We start from the raw sequence: 14,848 nt of genomic DNA on the forward strand, positions 1-14,848 counted from the left end.
AGAAAGGAAGAAAGGAAAGAAGAAAGAAAGAAAGAAAGAAAGAAAGAAAGAAAGAAAGAAAGAAAGAAAGTAAAGTTACATACATGTCAAAGTATAAATCTAGAAAAAATTATAGTTTTGGTTAAAACATAGAACATTCCAGGCATGATATCATATGCCTTTGATCCCAGCATTCGAAGTAGAGGTAGGTGAATCTCTATGAATTCAAGGCCAGCCTGGTCTGCATAATGTGTTTCAAGCCATTCAAGGGATACACAGTGAGACCTTGTCAAGAGACAGGGAGAGTCATACATACATATATACATGCATGCATACATACATACATATAAGGGAAAGCTAAAAGAAAAAAACATACCACACTATGAACAGTGGTAGACTCTGAGTGGTGGGAACAGAGGTAAATTTTCTGTTTATTGGCATTTCATACATTTGTTATTGTTTTGTGAAGACTTATTAAGATATATTTATATGTAAAGATATATGTGTTATATATTAATATGTATTGTGTTATATATTATAATATAACATATATAATTATATATTAATATATCATGATTGTATGTAACTATATATAGAAGGTATATCCTATTATATATTAAGATATATTATATATTTTAAGGTATAAAAATAACAAATAATTATTATTTTTGTTTGCATATGTGTGTTTATAGGTGCTTTTGGAAGCCCTGAAGCTAGAATTACAGCAGTTGTGAGCCATCCAACATGGGTTCTGGGACTAAAACTCAGGTTTTCTGCAAGAATAGTACACACTCTTAATCACTGAACCATCTCTCAACCCCCCACGTTTTATATTTTAAAGAAGATTAGGCAAATATAAAATGATATCTTTTCATTTTATAATCATATATTGAATTATGAAATGTGGGTTTTATTCAAAACATTTTCATAGTTACAGATATTAAAAATATTTTCATATTTAAGGATAATAAAAACTTGACTTAAAATGAATAAAAAGTGCTTGCTCCCCGGAAAATCAGAACACATTTTGAAACTGTTTCTGGGCTGGGCTTAGCCAAGCCTCCTATTTTCTCAGTCATGTAACTGCCATGCTATGGCCTAGAAGTCTGGTGACCTGTGGTCATCGTAGCTGCTTAATAACGTCCTTGACATCCTTCCTGAAGATTTTGTCACTTTCTTGACTGCCTTGTAGATTAGGCTATAACAGGTCTTTGGTTCTATCGGCTGTCAGGCTCTTCCCAACCCTCCATTTCCACAAAGTGATATGGTAAAGCCCAGGACCACACAGGCAAGGGCTGGTTTTAATTGCTACGTTTCCCACTGTGTTTGGTTTCCTCCTCCTCCCTGGTGGACTCCTCCACAACTCCTCTTTAAAGAGCTGCTCCTTCATGCCTTCCCACCCAAATAGGAGTCAACTCCCACAGTATACCCTTCAAAGAGACAGTCAGGTCACAAGCCAGTATTAGCCTATGACATCTCAGAACCTAAGAAGAAAACAGATGCCAGCTTGATCACAGAGAACACAGACAATATCAAAGGACCCTTGTTACTGTCTTACAGTGGCCAGAACATTCTTCAGTTTCTGTTCCAAAATACCTTGGCAGCCATTTTACTCCAGGGAGCCAAGGAGGGGAAAGTCTGTTCTTGCAACATTACCACCAGGCGAGGGGGGAAAAACCGCGGTCTTACACACACAAACAGGGCTCTGCCTCTGACCTCATACAGCCAGACATCCCTGACATCTCGTGCATTCTGCCTAGCCACCCAGCACCACCTCTGAGACACTGGGAGTACCCCAAAGGGATCTTTACAGAGCTGGAGTGCGGGCACCTGGCTCCTCCACCTGCTGTCTACTTTCCTTTAGTGAATAGGCAGATTCAGTCAGAGTCATTTCTGGAAAGAATGCAGCCCTAGATGACTGTACTGAAACCCCATCAAAGGTGTCTAGATTACTAAAAAGACGCTTTGGCAGTTAGTTTTCTAGGAAGTCTAACGAATGCAATATGAGGCTTGATGAACTCAAGATTAAGAAGCAAGATAGATAGATAGATGATAGATAGATAGATAGATAGATAGATAGATAGATAGATAGATAGATAGATAGATACATAGATACATAGATAGATGATAGATAGATAGATAGATAGATGATAGATAGATAGATAGATAGATAGATAGATAGATAGATAGATAGATGATAGATGATGTGACAATGAAGAAGGCTCTCTAAGAGGAATGTTAGCATGGACACTGGAAAGAAGCAAAGAGTAAGTGAATCTGGAACAAATTTGTATTCCATGAAAACAAAAGCACTTTGACCTTGCTTTGGGTCAGTGTCTGAGGATATAAATTGTATGGATCAGACCCAAGCCTTACAAAAGCTCCACAAATCCTTTCCTTGCCTAAAAAGGGGACAGTCTCACCCTCTTCCAGCTTTCCTGCAAGGAAATTAAATGATCTTTAATTTTTGTGCTATTTGTTTATCTCTTGAATTTTGACAAAGTGAATGAAAAAAAATTACAAAAAGAAAACCTGACAGACAGCTAACTGGAAAGATTTTCTGGTGACTGTCCAAGGCTTTGGTATTGGTGCTGCTGCCTCCCCATGAAGGCTTTCTACACTGTGGTTTCCCCCCAGGTCTCTCATAGGATCCAAATAATGTTAGAAAAAATTTACACCAATCATTGATGCTTTTCATTTTATCAGATCATGGGGGAAACCCAATATTATACACTTCCCTGAAGGAAATGGGAGCTCTAAAACACTGCATACAAAAGCATTCGCTAAGATTTTAAAGGCTCTCAGGACAGGGTTACAGAGAAGAAAAATGCACACCCACCTCACAGGAATAAAAAGTACAAAAGGAATTTATTACAAGAAATAAAGCATGTGTAATGCACTGAATTGGTTACTTAAAATATAGAGCAGCACAATTGAGCCAACACTCTTGGCACAGGTATGGGAGAGCCAGACCCAAAACTGTGACCATAGGAGGGCTGGCCCCATTACCCATCTATCTTGTGGCAACAGGGGCAGGGGTGAAGTGACCTCCTCACGGACCCATCAACACTGAAGGCAGGTGGGAGAGCTGGTCTTGTGGTCATAAGAGTGGGAGAGCCATCCCTGATTCCCACCAGCAGCAACACTCGGGAGAGCAGGCCCTGCACCTCACCAGGGCAGCACAATAGAGCCAACCCTGTTAGCACAGGTGTAGGTGAGCCAGCCATGAAATTGTAACCATGGGAGAACTATCCCCATTTCCCATCTGGAAGACCAACCCTACAGCTTCCCAGGCCCAGGCCCGGAGTTATGAGTTGGCCTGCCCAAATATCCACCCCCATCTATGATCTGCTGGAGCACGTGAAGGGATCTGACCCACAGACCCAAAGCTGCAGGATCTCCACAACACAGGGAGCCAATGGGATATCCAGGAAGAGTGCTAGTGGGGACCCAGCATCCAGCATGTAGTGGAGATCAGGGACTTTGAACCAGACCAAAGACTCTTTGCAATGAACACACTTGCAAGCAGAGATGTATGGACAAGAGGTATATGCTGTGACTTGTTGGGTTGCAGTGTAACTTCCATGATGAGAGTTCTAATTTCTTACCCTTTTTTTATTTTTCTCATTTTATTTTATTCGGTTTTTTTTTCTATTTAATATTGTTTTATGAGAGGGGGTGCAGGGATGAAGAGCAGATGCAAAGGGGGTGAGAAATGAATGGTAAAAAAAAGTACATATAACCTATAAGGGCTGGAGAGATGAATTAGCAGTAAAAAGCACTGGTTGCTCTTCCAGAGGGCCTGGGTTGGATGCTCAGCTCCTACATGACTGTTCACAGTTGTCTGTAACTTGAGTTCCAGAAGGTCCAGTGTCCTTTCCTGCTACCAGGCACACATGTGATATACACACAGACACATAGGCAAAACACCCATACTACATGCAAAAAAATTACAATAATAAAATAATTTTAAATACTTATATAGCCTACAAGAACTTAATAGAAATGGAAAGCCCTGGACTTTCTTCTGATCTGGCTGAGTTTTAATAAGATCTGCCATTTACTGGATTTTGAGACACACCCCCAGATTCTTTAAGTCCCTTTATCTCTCCTGCCCCAAATGACTGTAACATAGCTTTAACTGCCATATCAGGTAAAGACAGGCCCTAACTGCTTCAAAAAGTTTCCAGGGGGTGGGGGACAGTAGGTAAAGAGCTTTTTGATTGCTTTTTTTTTTTTTATTAACTGAGGTGTTTCAGAGAGCATTATGAAACTACTCACACTTGTACAGGAAAGGAGAAATGGGTATTTCAATTACTGATAGGTTTAAAATAAGTGAAATGACTAACAGCTTCCAAACCTGGCAGGAAGAAAAATGCAAAACCTGAAAGTAAGAAGACATCCCAAGTTAGCAATGACATCAAGAGAAGTATCAGGACAGTCAAGTGCTGTGTCTAATAACAACCTGTCTAAGATACCACAATTAAGAAAAACGGGTAGAAATAAGAACATAAAGAAGGACCAGGCCCATTCAAGTTCTAGAAATATATTATTTAGAGGGTCCATTGGTTTCCCCAAAGCATCTTCTGCAAGACCCAACAGGCCAGAGAAACAAGTCTCATTCTTCTTAGAATATCAGATAGCTACTTAGTAGTGGGGCATGTAATAGACTAAAGCATTTCATAGCTGTGCCCAGAACTTCACAACTACCTATGAAATCCCTGCCTCATTAACATCTCAGAAGAAAAGCGCTAAGAATGACCAAAATGTGATTTTGACTGTTTTTCTTCTATTTTTGTAGTCAAATACAGTTTCAACGAAGGCCTCTCTCTGTAATCATGACTAAGAGAAGTAAGAGATTAAAAATTTGTTTTCATTTTACCTAATTATTTATATTAAACTGAGGTTCAGTTATTGTAAAACCTTTAGGTATGTTGAAAACAATCTGAATACATGAATTCCGTTTTCCAGGTGTGAAGCTATTTCTAGTAGCAATCCGATGTTCTGACATAAACTATAAGTGGGCAATAATAGTCCAGATATTAAATATGCATGTGAGAAGAAAGAAAAACATTTCAATATTTTTATATTTACTATTTGGTAAATAGATCATGTAAAGATATTGATATAAGTGAAATATATTAAAAGTATGCTAAAATTAAATCAGTCTAACTAAAAGGAGTATTGCATAATTTCATTTATATGGGGAATCTAAAAATTTTATTTTGATTTCTCTCTACAAAGGGAGAAATATTTTTATAGATAGAAAAATGGTTGCAGGCAAGGTGAGAGACAGAAATGGGGCAATAGGGGTCAAAAAGAAACAAATTAGTCTACCTAAAAGCAGGAGTGCTAAAGTCTGACATACAGTATGAGGACCACTGCCATTGGCAGTGCATCGTAATCAGGATTCCTGTTAGATGAGCTAATTATTGTTCTCACCACAGGGAGAAAAAAAGGGACAGCTATGTGAAATGTTAGTTTGTTTCACTCTCTTAACCATTTTTCTACATCCTTGGATCTCGTACTCTCACGGTGTATATCTTAAATAGGCACATGAGTGTTTCTGTGTGTAAGGAAGCCAAGGGGCAACCTTAGGGGTCATCTTCAGGGTCTCTCATTGGCTGGACTGCCTGGCTAGTGAACCCCGGGACCCCTTGTCTCTGCCTACACAGTGCTGGGACTACATTCAAGTGTGTACCACCACTCACGGCTATTGCTGTAACTTAAAAAGCGGCTCAAGAGAGAAAGACGCCGTGAGACAGAACTCACGTGGAGGGGTTTTTATTAGGGGAAAAGGGAACATTAAAAGGGGGAAGGGAGACTGGCCTCTGGGAACAGGAGCAGGAGAGGAGAGAGAGGCAGAGAAAGATGCGGGAGACAGAGACAGGCAGAGAGAGAAAGGAACGGACAAAGAGAGATGGGAGGTGGGCAGGGCCATTTTAAAAGGGAACTTAGTGAATGTGCACAGGTGGTGCTCTTAGTGGCTACAGCTAGAAACATATCCTGTCAAATCCCCAAGGGCAGGCCAATACAGAGGTCTGAATACTAAAAGCTATGTTATGTGGGTACCAGGACCAAGCTCAGACCCCACCACTTGCAAGGAAAGTATGTACCAACTAAGCCACCCCTTTATGCTCACAATAATATTTTTCATTGTTCTTTTTTTTTTTTCAAGACAGGGTTTCTTTGTATAGCCCTGGCTGTCCTGATTGTAGAGCAGGCTGGCCTCAAACTGACAGAGATCCACCAGCCTCTGCCTCTTGAGTGCTGGGATTAAACACATGCTCCACTCAGTCACAATAAGATTTTTTTAAACAATCTTATTTTACATACCAATCCCATTTCCCTCTCCCTCTGGTCCTTCTGCTACCCTCACTTTCTTCCCATCCAACCCCCACTCACTCCTCAGAGAGAGTGAGGCTTCCCATGAGGAGTCAACAAAATCTGTCACATCACTTGAGGCAGGACCAAGGCCTCCCCCACTGTATCTAGGCTGAACAAGGTGTCCCTCTACAGGGAATGGGCCCCAAAAAGCCAGTTCATGCGCTAGGGCCCCACAAACTGCCCAAGTCACACAACTGTCACCCACATTCAGTGGGCCTAGTTCAGTTCTTATGCAGGTTCCCCAGATGTCAGTCCAGAGTCAGTGAGCACCCACTTGCTCAGGTGAGTTGTTCCTGTGGGTTTCCCCATCATGCTCTTGGTCCTTTTTTTTTTTTCTTTTTTCTTTTTTTTTTTTTTTTTTTTTTTTTTTTTTGGTTTTTCGAGACAGGGTTTCTCTGCAGCTTTTTTAGAGCCTGTCCTGGAACTAGCTCTTGTAGACCAGGCTGGCCTCGAACTCACAGAGATCCGCCTGCCTCTGCCTCCCGAGTGCTGGGATTAAAGGCGTGCGCCACCACCGCCCGGCTCTTGGTCCTTTTGTTCATAACATCGCTCCTCCTTCTCTATGACTGGGCTCCAGGAGTTCAGCTCAGTGCTTAGCTATGGATCTCTGCATCTACTTCCATCAGTTGTTGGATGAAGCTTCTATGATGACAATTAAGGCAGTCATCAATCTGATTACATAGAAAGGGCAGTTAAGGTACTCTTTCCACTATTGCCTAGATTCTTAGCTGAGGTCATTCTTTTGGATTTCTGGGGAATCTCATATTACAAGGACATTTTCTTAACTATGTTCATAGTTGCATTATTCATAATAACCAGAACCTGGAAACAACCTAGATGCCCCTCAACAGAAGAATGGATAAAGAAAATGTGGTACATTTACACAATACTATTTAGTATTAATAAACAATGACATCTTGAAATTCGCAGGCAGTCAAATGGATGGAACTAGAAAAAACTATCCTGACGGAGGTAACTCATACACAGAAAGACAAACACAGTATGTACTTACTCATAAGTGGATATTAGACATAAAGCAAAAGATAACCTGCCTATAGTCCACAGGAAACAAGGAGAACCCTAAGAGGGACATATATGGATACCTCGAAAGGGGAAATAGAAAAGATCTCCTTAGTAAATTGGCAGTGTGGTAGGGGGGTGTAGGGGAGTGGGGAGGGGAGGAACATGAGGGATCAGGAAGATTAGTTGGGTGAAGGACAGAGAGGGAGAGCAAAGAAAGAGGAGGCCATTATGGGGTTATCAGGAAACCAGGCAACTAGGAAAATTCACAATAACATTTTTAATTAAATGAGCTTATCTATTTCTTCTTAATATTGCAGCATGTCTATACTTTTACTTATACAGGTGGCTTATATTTCCTGTAGACAGCCTTGCTCTGTGCTATTCTGAAAGAATCTATTACAAAGGAACAGAACATTGTTCAATTTGGGAGTATTAGTATTTGGCTTTTCTATCAAGCAAACCTAGCTTAAGAAAGACACAAACTCTCCAAAAATAGCAAGACTGCCTCTTCTCCCTACCTTGCCCATTCCCCAGGTACCGTAAAAGATGGAACAGAGCCTTGTTCATGCAAACACATAAATACCCTGTTTTCCAACACTTCCCAGCTATGCAATGGAAGCATTTCATAGCTACAAAGAGAAAGTCCCATCTCCTTCTGCTCCTCTGTCTCAGGTGGGTAGAGCATCCTCAGCTGAGGCCCTCCACCTTTGCTGCTGCTGCTGTCTGTGGAAAGGGCTGGTCATAGAAGAACCCCCTCAGCCTGTTCTTCCATGCCTGTCCTCCAGAAGCTACATGCACTGGCAAGCCTGTTTCAGTAACAACATTATGGCTGGTTCTCACCCTCTCCCTACCAAATGAAGACCCGAAGCTCACAGCCTGGGTTTCCGGTTTTAAGAAACAAGCTTGGAGCATGCCAGTCCTGACCAGCTCCTGCTCATCCTCCCAAATGCTGCTAAGAATTCCTCCTTACAGGAAACCTTTCTCAAGACCAACGGCTGATGCTCAGAATCATCTTCTCTACCAATCTACCATTGTCCTCCTATCCAGTAAATGTCATCACCGGTGTTCTGCCAGCACCCACCTCACCACAATGGCATCTGTAATAAAAGTACACCTACATCTTTAGCAGGGGGTGCACACCAGTCATCCCAGCTCTGAGAAGCTGAGACGGAGAGATCTCAGGTTGGAGGCTAGCCTGGGTGACATGGGGAGACCTTGAAAGCAGAGGGGTGGAAGAGAGGAGGAGGAAAAGGAGAGGGAGAAAAGAGGGCGAGTGGGGAGGGAAAAGAAAAGGAGTGGAAGACGGAGAGAAAGGACATAGAGAACTGGGAGCCTGCGGATAGTGTGCTACCATCGCAGCAGGACCATGTGGCTCTGAAAGGCTCCCCTGCACCTAGCCCTCTCGGGGTTTAGGCTAGGAATAGTTCTGAGATTCCTTTTAAGTCAGTTTCTTCACATAAGACAAGTCCAACTTGTCTTTTTCTTCTAAATTTGCTTTATTTGAGACTGCATTTACCAGTATGATATATATATAGGTGCTCGTTGACCATACATGCAAAGTGAAGCAAAACATTTTTCTTCAATTTGAAGTATGGTCTTCAAATTCTAAGAATCCAATATTAAAATTCCCCTGCTGCACTCAGTGACTGTACACCTAACCTACGATGCATTTTCGCTTGCATGGTCTCATTTCAGCCACATGAACATAGGTTTTCAAAACAATTTAAAGTAGACATAGATTTTTGTTTAATACACCCCTTGATGTTTATGGATTTATGAAGTAAATAGAAAGTTTCTGGTAGGTAAATGGGTTAACAAGCTTTCTCACATAAGAAAAAAAACTAATGATGTCACAGACAGATTATTCTGAAGGCTTTCCAAGAACTGCCACTCACTTCCAGTTAACAGAAACTACACGAGTGTATTCTTAGAAATCCCTATGTTCTTTCCTTGCTGCATGGGGCTGGGGGGGGGGGGGTAATTGCTCTTTGAGGTGGTGCATATCAAATACACATGACTTGGTGTGAAAAGGTGAGGGGATTTTTACTACTATACATAGTTTCTCAGAAAAAGCACACAAATTCTCTTAGAAATATTTTTGAAGAGGTATGTAACGGATTTACAGTGCCCAGATAATTTTTGCATAAATTATTTATTTCTTGAGATTATAACAAGATTATATAATTTCCTCCTTCCTTTTCCTTCCCAAGCTGTCCCATTTGTCCTCCTTACTCTTTTTCAAATTCATGGTCTCCTTTCTCATTAATTGCTATTACACACATATACGTATGCATATATAAAACTAAATACACAAGTGTAATATGCTCAGTTTGTATGATATTAATTATAGTGTTACTTGCCTGTTTCCAGGGCTGATCTCCATCCTGAAGATTAACTTTCATGGACCAGAAGTCACTATGCAAGCTTCTAAAGAAGGGAAGCAACCAACTGTCTTACCCAGCTATGATGCCTACGAACCACATCAATGACCAGCATGGAGCAATAACCCTAAGGGTGAAGTGGCACACATATGTTGGCAGCAACCAACAGTTCTCTAACAAGATTTCAGACATGCCCAACAAGAGGAAAACCATGCCTGGTACTAGAAACCTAGTCAACCACCTGAGGCTAGTGATGTCATGGATCTTAGAGAAGAAACTACAATCACCACTTTATTAAACCAGCGTAATTCCTAACTACAATCTAAATACATGTCCTTATACTCACAGGTAAGTATGCTCCTCACCCCTCATGAAGAAAAGTTCTCTTTGCAATAGACCATTGCTGCAGGAGAATTATCTGTATTCTGTCAATCATGTATTTAATAAAATGCTGATTGGCCAGGCAGGAAGTATAGGCGAGAAAACCAGACAGGAAGTAGAGGTGAACAAAAGAGAACAGGAGTATTCTGGGAAGCAGGAAGCTCCCACCCCCATTCTAGCCCAGACCACCAAGAAGCAATATGTAACCTGCCTGGCTGAAAGGTACTGAGCCATGTGGCTAACATAGATAAGAATAATGGGTTCATATAAGCTACAAGAGCTAATAAGTAGCCTGAGCTAATGGGCCAATCAGTTTTATAACTTACGGAGATCTATGTGTGATTTTCTTTGGGGCTTGCTGGCTATGGGGTACTGGGCAGGACAGAAACCCAAAGCAAGCCGGCCGTCATGTTACAGACCATTACAAAAAAAAAATACTACAACCAATCAAAATGCAGGGTTGTAGAGTCCCAGTCCCAGTGGATAAAGATATAGTACAACTCCTGCAACTAAGGCTCAAGGAACATTTTGGAAAGATTGTTAAGAGCCAGAAAGACAGGGAGTTTGCTGTGAGATTGTGTCTCCTGTGAATGTTAAAAGTTATACCCACAAAGTCTTATATAATATTTTGAATTGTAAAAACACTGTTCTAAAAATTAACAATGATTTATAGGGAAAGGATCATTTCCTTGGTTAAAAAAAAACTGAAGACAACTCTCTGTTTTTAATAGTAAAGTTATTTTTTTTCTTATTTCTTTATCTGACTATCAGATAGATATTGTGTCCTTGTCCTCTGTATAGAATTTAAAGACAGGCTTAGTTTCACAGAAACTATTAAGAAGAAAAAATAAGACTTTAAGAGAGATATACAAAGTAATTTATACTGTATAAAAACGAATGACCCGTGACAACACTACCTTTCAGTGCCAATCATAGCCCATTGGCATTGGCTTCTACACTTAAGTTCTTAACTCTCTGAAGATCTTCACACTTGATATATCCTATCACTCTCAATGAACTAAGATAATGGTGTTATCCCTAACTTTGCCATAAGGAAATAACAAGTCTAGAGAGTTAAATGATGTCTCCAATAACACAAATGTGTGACAAACCCTGTCATATTACCTTCTATAAAAGCAAGATTGTAAATCCATGGTACCTCTTTATGCTGGCTATCAACTTTGCAAGTTAGAATGTCCTACGGTCTTGCTGCTTTGGTTCTTTGGTACCTAACATATCATTTGACCACAGTACAAAGGGAATTTTACTGAGAATCTGTTGTCTAATAGTATTGACTCAGGTTATGCTAGAAGCAATCCCTGTGTGGGGCAGTCCTTGGATGGAGATACCACTGTTCTCATGTTACTAATAGAAAAATATTAAGGTGTGGAGAACTGAAGTTGTCTGTGAAAAATCACCTAGGTAACCATGGTTAGAAAGGAAGTGGAGCCTTGGCTCTCTAACTGCTGAGTTCACATCTAAACTAAACATTCCTAGGACTTTTCAAAGACTGCAACAGAAATCTCGACTTTCAAGCAACAAAAGAACTTCTAGGTCAACAGAATAAGTAGTAGACCAGAGCTGTTCTCCACACATCCAGAGGATTGCCTTGTTCATGAAAATTAATTAAAGAATTAAATGCTTACAATCTCTTTTATAAGACAAAGTCAGTAACTATGAGAGATAAAATGCCTCTTAGGACAGTTACATGTTCAATAGCCCATTCTGAACTCCCCTGCTATGTCTATCTTAGTTTATAAGGTAACGAGCTGTTAGGTGTGGTAGGGAACACTTAAAACTTCAGAACATAAAACAGGGGACATAAAAGCAGGAGGTTTGTAAGCCGAGGGCCAGCCTGACTCATATAAAGTGTTTCAGCCAAGCCTGGACTCCTTAACAAGATGCTGTCTTCCAGTTAGAATCCATGAGCTATTCTGAGGAAGTCTAACACCTCTCTGTTCTCCAGGGCGGGTTTTGTTACTCTACGACTCCCATGCTGGAAGTCTGACATCAACTCATTGCCTCAGCTCTGTCAGATATGAGTTCCATTCACACGTTGTGTGTCACATGGCTCTTGCCTTTGCCTGGGAGGTCTATATCCTTCCTTGCTGCTCTAGAAAATGCTGGCCTATTGACCCAAGTATTGTTCCCTCTTGGAAATTTCCTTGATTACAGTTTTCCTCTCTAACCAAATGATTTAGATCTTCCCACCTGTCTTGACTGGATGACTTGTCATAATGTGGCATTAATTTGCTTCCATGCCTTCTCCTAGAGACTGGCGGCATGGCAGAGCAAGAACCTTGGCATCTTTTTGTCTCCATGGCTGAATACAGCATCTGGAATGGAAACCATCCCATAAATTCCAATAACTCAAACAATCAGCCAACCCATGAATTCCAATTCCTCCTAACAACATTATTCCCCTAATCTTTAGCCTAAAACACAACTAAAAATAATATATCTCCTTCTTATATCCAACTCTAAGTGACTGACAAGAAAATATTTACTTTCTTATATTTCTATAAAGAAGAATGACCAAGCTTTCTAAACCATTGTCAGGACAATTCCATCCTAACTCTGGCTATATGTGAGTATATAACCTACAATAACCACAAATACAAAGAAAGTAAAAAGGGACCGTGTTGAGAGAGGTACAGGAACTCTGGAGAAGGGTGGGGTAAGGAACAGGGGTAGGTAACCCTAAGGATGTTTTTTACAGCCACATGGAGTTATATTAGTTTATGTGTAATGGAAATAACCTACAATATATATGAGTATATGCATACATGTACATATAAAATTTAATTGAAGTTATACCAGTTGGGATGACACGCCCCACAAAAACCATCATAGACTTCCTAACAAAAGTCTCAGCACTAGGAATGGGAATCCTCCTTTACAGTTGTTGGTCAGGGCATGGAAGGAACTCCCAAAGTCATATAGGCTACGGCCACTTCCCTAGGTTGCATTCCAGACAATGGAAGTGAAACCCTACTGCTGAAGGCACCTCTTGTTTCAGGCACAGGGCTTGAAGGAACAGAGCTAGACATGACCTGGAAGCTTCCCCGCTAAGTACTAGCTTTCACTGTACTTTCTGGTTTTCAAAAAAAATAGCAATCAGTACTCCTATCCAGCTTTAACAGTTACAAACCAAAACAATGGCCACAGTGACAAGCTATCCCAAAAAGTGCAATAGTAGCACTTAAGCACTGGGGATAACAAATGGCCACCTCCAAAGAAGGGACCTCATGCCTGCCACTGTAACCGACACAACTGTGGATGGCTGGTGAGGCCTTGGAACCTACAGAAAAACCTATTACTGCCACCTTCCTAAGCCAGCATCATTTCTGTGTTTGAAGTACTCATTCTTATGCCTGCAGATAAGAGTGCATTTCTCACCCATCATCAAAGACGCTTCTTTTAGCAGCGGACGTAGATAAACAACTGGTCAAAACGCAGAGAACAACTGACTGAGGGGTTCCCGTTCCCAGCTGGTACAGCTACAACATTGGGGCAGAGCGGGTGGAAGGACTGAAAGGGCCAGAATATCAGGGCATCTGCTGTTGGATACGTAAGACCGAGAAGCTGCACCCATGAAATCGCAACAGTACTCCTGTCCAAAGAGGACCTGAAAATGACAATCACAACTGAAATACCAACAATGATGTGGGAAATCTTACAAGGTGCCATTCCTAGATCAAGAGCTACAGGCAATGAATGCTTAAAGAGAGAGAATTGGTCTCTCCAAGGGACAAGGCTCCTGGATAGATCATCCAATCCCAAAGTGGACAGCCCTAACTAAACACGTATGCGTGTGAGCAACATTAAATGTATTCAGCTAGTTATATTTATAAATATACACATATGTGTGTAAAATTAATAAATAACATGAGGCCATGAAGTTAAGAAGGAGTGAGAAGGGAAAGGGAAATGAGGTCAATGTAGTATTCATATGTGGAATTCTCAAAAAACAAACGCTGTTTATTTGGTTTTCATAAAGTAAATGAGAATCCATCAGCATTGAACCTGAGGCACCAGAACACTAGAGCAGTGTTTCCAATTATCCACATATTACATATGACAATATGTATCTCAGACAATCACTGTCCTAGGAGGTCTCTGATGAGAAAACCAGGGTGGATTTTATACAGTTAATGGGGTTTTGTTGAGCGTGTAATTTGTCCCACTAAAAGGTATTCTCTACCCAGAAGGGACAATTTGGCTGAAAAGAAAATGCTGTGTGCCTCAAGAAATAGATATGTTATCATAATATTCCTTCTTATTCCTCCATTCCGCAGAGATTTCTTAGAGGCTATCCTGCCAGGGGAGAGCAGGGGAAGAAACGGTGCTGCAGGACAAGGGCCAAGGAGGGGGTTACCACTTCACACATCCCACGTGTCTCTTACCTCATTATCTTTAACAAGGAAAACAGAATCTTGAAGAGTCTAAACGGCCCAAAATGGAAAAGAAAGGTAATGAGTAATGAGGAAAAACAACACTTCACTGCCCTTGCTTGGGTTTCAGTGCTGGGCATCTGATGACATCAACTACCCACAGGATCTCCTAAAGCACGGGTTCCTGGAATGAAGTCACTGTAGCCTAACCAACTGTGCTTCTGACCTGGCTGTGGCCACTCCATACTAGAGTCCTGTCTACCATGTCACTGCCAATCTTGACTAAGACCATCAATCTTAGTA

Source organism: Arvicola amphibius, chromosome 6, assembly GCF_903992535.2.
Source record: "Arvicola amphibius chromosome 6, mArvAmp1.2, whole genome shotgun sequence".
In the NCBI taxonomy this organism is placed as follows: Eukaryota; Metazoa; Chordata; class Mammalia; order Rodentia; family Cricetidae; genus Arvicola; species Arvicola amphibius.